This window comes from Salvelinus sp. IW2-2015, unplaced genomic scaffold (genome assembly GCF_002910315.2).
Source record: "Salvelinus sp. IW2-2015 unplaced genomic scaffold, ASM291031v2 Un_scaffold961, whole genome shotgun sequence".
NCBI lineage: Eukaryota > Metazoa > Chordata > Actinopteri > Salmoniformes > Salmonidae > Salvelinus > Salvelinus sp. IW2-2015.
In genome coordinates, this window is record NW_019942665.1 from 18140 (window position 1) to 25829 (window position 7690).

Genomic DNA, 7690 nt, shown 5'->3' on the forward strand with positions numbered 1-7690 from the left:
TGATAGTCAGAAGAAAGTTATTTGTTTCTGCCATTTTGAGCCTGTAATCGAACCCACAAATGCTGATTCTCCAGATACTCAACTAGTCTAAAAGAAAGACAGTTTTATTGCTCTTTTAATCAGGACAACAGTTTTCAGCTGTGATAACATAATTGCAAATGGTTTTCTAATGATCAACTCCTAAACCTAAATCCTACCCTAAACCTAAATTAATCTTAACCCTAAACCTAACTCCTAAACCTAACCACTGACCCTAACCCTAATTCTAATCCTAACCCTAACTGTAGCCCTAACCTCTAAGCTTAAAATAGCCTTTGTTATCATAGCCTTTGTCCTCATATTTTTCTTGTTTTACTATCCTTGTGGGACGTTTGGGGATTTTAGGTCCCTACAAGGATAGAAGAACCAACACACACACACACACACACACACACACACACACACACACACACACACACCACACACATACACACACACACACACACACACACACCCACACTTGATGCTCACATAATGACACACATACACAGTTGCACAGTCAGTGACACAAACATACAAGCAGCACAGTGTGCTGTAGCCACACACACACACACACACACACACTTTCACACACAAACAAGCAGTGCCTTCAGAAAGTATCTACATCCCTTGGCTTGTTGTGTTACAGCCTGGATTTAAAATTGGTGAATTTATTCATTACACTTTGCATGATGTATCAATAACCCCAGTCACTATAAAGTGCCTTTGCAATAAGGCACTAAAGTAAAACTACAAAAAATGTGGCAAAGAAATGTACTTTATGTCCTGAATACAAAGCGTTATGTTTTGGGCAAATCCACTCTTCAGGTTTTCAAGCATGGTGGTGGCTGCATCATGTTATGGCTATGCTTGTCATTGGCAAGGACTGGGGAGTTTTTTAGGATAAAATTAAATGGTATAGAGCTAAGCACAGGCAAAATCCTAGAGGAAACCTAGTTCAGTCTGCTTTCCAACAGACACTAGGAGACAAATTCACCTTTCAGCAGGACAATAACCTAAAACACAAGGCCAGATATACACTGGAGTTCACAGGAGGTTGGTGGCAACTTAACTAGGGTGAACGGGCTTGTGGTAATGACTGGAGCAGAATTGGTGGAATGGTAACCTGGTTTCCAGGTGTTTGATGCCATTCCATTTGCACCATTCCTGCCATTATTATGAGCCGTCCTCCCCTCAGCAGCCTCCTGTGCTAGAGTTGAATGTTCCTGAGTGGCCTAGTTAGAGTTTTGATTTAAATCGTCTTGAAAATGTAAGGCAAGACTTGAAAATGGTTGTCAAGCTAAGATCAACAACGAACTGTATGTAGACAGATACACACACAATATCTCTCCCTCTCTCTCTCATCTCTGTTTCTCTCTCGCCCAGATTAATTTAGGAACCTCAGTCCATCATGACCACATAATGATTCAAATGAGCTATCTATCCACCTGCGCCTGCAGCCTCACCCAGCGTCATTATACACCCATACATTACTCCTTATACAGAGCATCCTCCCTCCCAGTCCCAGGGCCTTGCAATGGATGTTGTCAGCAGCTCTATCCAGGCAGAACAGTAGCAGCAGCAGGGAGCTACATGTCCACATCCAGAGAGTGAGTCTTACAGAGGAACCAGGGCCATGGGAGACACAGAGGAACCAGGGCCATGGGAGACACAGAGGAACCAGGGCCATGGGAGACACAGAGGAACCAGGGCCGTGGGAGACACAGAGGAACCAGGGCCATGGGAGACACAGAGGAACCAGGGCCGTGGGAGACACAGAGGAACCAGGGCCATGGGAAGACACGGGAAAGCCAGGGCCATGGGAGACACAGAGGAACCAAGGGCCATGGGAGACACAGAGGAAACCAGGGCGTGGGAGACACAGAGGAAACCAGGGCCGTGGGAGAGACAGAGGAACGCAGGGCCATGGGAGACAGAGGAACCAGGGCCATGGGAGACACAGGAGGAAACAGGGAACATGGGAGACACAGAAGGAACCAGGGCCATGGGAGACACAGAGGAAACCAGGGCCGTGGGAGCACAGAGGACACCAGGGCCGTGGGGAGACACAGAGGAACCAGGGCCCGTGGGAGACAGCAGAGGAACCAGGGCCGTGGGAGACAGAGGCCCCAGGGCCGTGGAGAGCCGAGGCCCAGGGCCGTGGGAACAGAGGAACCAGGGCCGTGGGAGACAGAGGCCCAGGGCCGTGTGAGACAGAAGGAACCAGGGCCGTGGGAGACAGAGGCCCCAGGGCCGTGGGAGACACAGAGGAACCAGGGCCGTGGGAGACAGAGGCCCCAGGGCGGCGACGAGAGTGGGAGACACAGAGGAACCAGGGCCGTGGGAGACAGGAACCAGGGCCGTGGAGACAGAGGCCCCAGGGCCGGTGGGAGCACAGAGGAACCAGGGCCGTGGAGACAGAGGCCCAGGGCCGTGGGAGACACAGAGGAACCAGGGCCGTGGGAGACCAGAGGTACCAGGGCCGTGGGAGACACAGAGGAACCAGGGCCGTGGGAGACAGAGGCCCAGGGCCGTGGGGGACAACAGGGAACCAGGGCCGTGGGAGACACAGAGGTACCAGGGCCGTGGGAGACACAGAGGAACCAGGGCCGTGGGAGACAGAGGCCCAGGGCCGTGGGAGACAGAGCCCCCAGGGCCGTGGGAGACAGAGGCCCCAGGGCCGTGGGAGACAGAGGAACAGGGCCGTGGGGACAGAGGCCCCAGGCCGTGGGAGACAAGGCCCCAGGGCCGTGGGAGACAGAGGCCCCAGGGCCGTGGGAGACGAGGCCCACAGGGCCGTGGGAGACAGAGGCCCAGGGCCGTGGGAGACAGAGGAACCAGGGCCGTGGGAGACAGAGGAACCAGGGCCGTGGGAGACCAGAGGAACCAGGGGCCGTGGGAGACACAGAGGAACCAGGGCCGTGGGAGACACAGAGGAACCAGGGCCGTGGGAGACACGAGGAACCAGGGCCGTGGAGAACAGAGGAAACAGGGCCGTGGGAGACACAGAGGAACCAGGGCCGTGGGAGACACAGAGGAACCAGGGCCGTGGGAGACAGAGGCCCAGGGCGTGGGAGACAGAGCCCCAGGGCCGTGGGAGACAGAGGAACCAGGGCCGTGGGAGACAGAGGCCCGGGCCGTGTGAGACAGGGAGGAACCAGGGCCGTGGAGAACAGAGGCCCAGGGCCGTGGGAGACACGAGGAACCAGGGCGTGGGAGACAGGGCCCCAGGGCCGTGGGAGACACAGAGGAACCAGGGCCGGTGGGAGACAGAGGAACCAGGGCCGTGGGAGACCGAGGAACCAGGGCCGTGGGAGACAGAGGCCCCAGGGCCGTGGAGACACAGAGGAACCGAGGCCGTGGGAGACAGAGGCCCAGGGCGTGGGAGACACAGAGGAACCAGGGCCGTGGAGACACAGAGGTACCCAGGGCCGTGGGAGACACAGAGGAACCAGGGCCGTGGGAGACAGAGGCCCCAGGGCCGTGGGAGACACAGAGGAACAGGGCCGTGGGAGCACACAGAGGAACCAGGCCGGCCGTGGGAGACAGAGGCCCCAGGGCGTGGGAGACACAGAGGAACCAGGGAGGGCCGTGGAGACCAGAGGCCCAGGGCCGTGGAGAAAAGAGGCCCAGGGCCGTGGGAGACAGAGGCCCCAGGGCCGTGGGAGGACAGAGGCCCCAGGGCCGTGGGAGACAGCGGAAACCAGGGCCCCGTGGGGAGACCAGAGGCCCCAGGGCGCGTGGAGACAGAGGCCCCAGGGCCGTGGGAGACAGAGGCCCCAGGGCCGTGGGAGACAGAGGAACCAGGGCCCGCAGCACCAGCACTGCCCTGTTCTCCATCTCGCTCACTTGCTGAGCACAACACAGCAGTGGAAAGAGGGAGGGATGGACTCGGCACATTTAGGAAGAGAGATAATGAAGAGGTTTAGGGGCGAGGGACAGAATGGGGAAAAGGGAAGGAAAAGAGGCTAACAAGCTGAATCAGGAAAGAGATCAGGGATGCAAACCTTCGTGATTCGTGTAGATCCGATGAGAAAAGTTTTTTTTGGGGGGGGTGGATCACTACTGGCTGTAAGCGAATGAGTGATGCGCGTTTGGAGGAATACTGGCTGCTGTATCCAAGGCTCAGCCAATCATTCACATAACAACAGAATGCAGCACAACACGCGACTGAAGAAAGAAGAGACAACCAACTTACTAAGTCGCTCTGGATAAGAGCGTCTGCTAAATGACTTAAATGTAAATGTAAATGTACTAGTTAGAGCATCAGCGCGCCTCTGGGAAGGCAGCGCGTCAGTTACAGCAGCGCGTCTCCTGAACGATAACGAAGAGGTAACGTTAGGTGAGAAGCCTGACCACGGAGACGGGGGTGAAGGTGATGAATCATACTTCAGGAGCTGTAACCGAAAAACTACTGGCATTTGGAAAGTTTGAGGTGAGGGAGAAAGTGTGGTGGAACAAGTATTAGTATTGTTCAGTATCTTGCTAACGTTAGCTAGATTGAATTATCCGTATCTAGCCAGAGAAATGTTGAGCAACATTAGCCAACTTATCTGTGAAAATTCGCTTGCTAATAAAGTCAGACAACTAACATTAGCTAGCTAACGTTACAACACCAGATGAGCTAACATTAGTAACCTAACCAATTCTCTATAGTATTAACTGGTATACGTCTCCTTGCCGTTTCTCAAGTTCTAACGCGTTAGTTGCTTACTGGACCCTGGCAATCTGTGTGAAATGTTAACTAGCTAACTAGCTAACGAACTAACCAGTATCTGTTAACTGTTTTCCCTCTACAGTATGTGGTTCATTTTCAGAATAAGAGAATTAGGTGAAAATGAGGCGTTGCTTGTTAAACAAGTGGATTCAGGGATCAAGTGTAGCTGGAGATGGGCCTGGTTTAAGCTGGATGCCACTATAGTAGGCTGGACACATGACATTTTTAACAATGCTTTTTTCTAATAAAAACTAGTTCATTGCATCCGCGGTGGAGCCCAGTTTCATAATATTACCATATATCCCAGCTGCCTGCCGTAGTTTTGAAGTAATCACGAAACAACAGGCCTTATTTTAGTGCATTTTTCACCCTGCCAGCTCCTATTAGTTCTATTGAGCACTATGGCACCAACTCGCCTTCCGAACGTTCTAATCCCAGTTTGTTGTACTGTGTCACAATGGCAGCTTTGCTATTGTTGGCAATGGAGACCTGCTCACGTTGTTTATAGTTCAAATGTAAACAACAAAAAATGACTCATGGAACTCTGAGGTCATTGTTTCCTAGAGGGAAATATAGGTATGTCTGTCTATTTTGCCAAATATCTCACAATGTGTATATTTCGATATTATTTTTCATTGGACACCATTTTAATCATGAGAATCTCTTCTCTCAAATTATGTAAGGCTGGGCAGTGTATCTCATTGTCATCAAACACTAGACCAGAAATAGTCAGAAGTTGCCATTTTTTCCATCTTCCTCGTTATGCAGACATAAGCACACTTGTCACCATCAAGGTGCGGATGTTAACTTTCTACACAAGTTTTTATTTTTCAATTTCGTCCTATGAACAGATTGTACTGGTAAAATAAAAAGGGATACATTTTTTGGTGCCATTTAGGCGAAATGGAATTCGAAGTATCACTCCAGTCAAAACAGCCTCTGCCAACGTTCAATTAATTTGCAATGAGCTCGCGAAAGTGTTCCAGCTTAGCCAACGTTCTTTTGCCATTTTCAGCCTTGGGTGAATTTTGACTCGTTCTATTGTCCAGCCTAACTATATAGGTGAAAGGTAATTAGGTACAGTTGAAGTCAGAAGTTTACAAACATCTTAGCCAAATACATTTAAACTCAGTTTTTCACAATTCCTGATATTTAATCCTAGTAAAAATTCCCTGTCTTAGGTCTGTTAGGATCACCACTTTATTTTAAGAATGTGAAATGTCAGAATAATAGTAGAGAATTATTTACAGTGAATTATAAGTGAAATAATCTGTCTGTAAACAATTGTTGGAGAAATGACTTGTGTCATGCACAAAGTAGATGTCCTAACCGACTTGCCAAAACTATTGTTTGTTAACAAGACATTTGTGGAGTGGTTGAAAAACTTTACTCTGCTTTAAGATGTATTTTTCCCAAGTGCAATATTTAGATGTGTGGTCACAAGCGTTCTATTATAAAGGCTGTCATGGCTAACTGCATTATTAGTGTATTGTTCTTTCTCAAGACTTGAGTGTCATTTGCAGGAAAGTCTAAGCAACAAATAACATTGGATTGCTTTCTTTACATTTTTTAGCTGTGAGTTAGGTTCAAATTACATCTTTTATCTTACACACAGAGACTGATCATTTAGATCATATTCTATGTTGTTTAATTAGTTAACCTAGCGAGATTTGTTTTGCATGTTTCAGTGCAACAAAAAAGCAACAAAAAAAAGTGTCACCTTTTTGGCCCTTCAGCAGTTTACCTCCTGAAGAGATAGAATGGAGAATATTTGGAAGTGAGAGGGAAGACTAGAATTGAGCAATGAAGGGCATAGAGAAGAGAGAGAGAGATTGAGGGCAGAGAAAGCAGGGGTAGGGAGGAAGAGAGGAGGAAGAGGAGCGATGAGATTGCCCAGGGGGGGTGTCTGTTACTCTTCTCTCTCTCTCTCTCTCTTCTCTCTCTCTCTCTCTCTCTCTTCTCTCTCTCTCTCTCTCTCTCTCTCTCTCTGCTCTCTCTCTCTCTCTCTCTCTCTCTCTCTCTCTCTCTCTCTCTCTCTTCTCGTCTCCTCTCTCTCTCTTCTCTCTCGTCTCTCTCTCTCTCTCTCTCTTCTTCTCTCCCTCTCTCCTCCTCTGCTGTCCACCTTGTCTCCTCGTTCTGAAGCGGACCTGTTTCTTTGTCCTATGCTAGGTGATGGGTAGCTGTTATCAAGAGGCTGAGGGAGACAGGAGGAGGAGCATCCACTATAACCTCTTCACTTTGGCATAGATTATATAGCTAGCACAGATAAGGAACACTAGCAGAGAGTCAGCACTGCTATATGCTGGGCCCTGCAGTCACCACAGTCACATCAACAAACACCGAGAACCGGGTTTTAAAACGTGTATGTCAAATAGCATCCTCTCAAGTTTTTGGAGAGGGAAGAAGGATGAAGAAATATTGTTGTTTAGAAATATTTGCCAATTACATTCTGTAGTTTGGGTTTGCAACACCTCACGTGTTGAGTAATGACCATCGCTAAAGGACCTTCTATCCGCTGTGGTGTGTGTCTGTGTGTGTGTGTGTGTTGTGTGTGTGTGTGTGTGTGTGTGTGTGTGTGTGTGTGTGTGTGTGTGTGTGTGTGTGTGTGTGTGTGTGTGTGTGTGTGTGTGTGTGTGTGTGTGTGTGTGTCTGTGTGTGTTGTGTGTGTCTGTGTGTGTGTGTGTGCACATATGGAGATAGAAACAGAGGCTTATTATAGAAAATACACATACACACACAAGCATGAATTGAATGAGTAAGATAACACTTCTGCTATTCCCAGCTTCTATTACCCAGTTGTGTGTCTGTGTTGTTTGTGTGTCCTCTGTTTGTGTGTGTGTGTGTGTGTGTGTGTGTGTGTGTCGTGTGTGTGTGTGGTGTGTGTGTGTGTGTGTGTTGTGGTGTTTGTTGGTGTGTGTGTGTGGTGTGTGTGTGTGTGTGTGTGTTGTGTGTGTT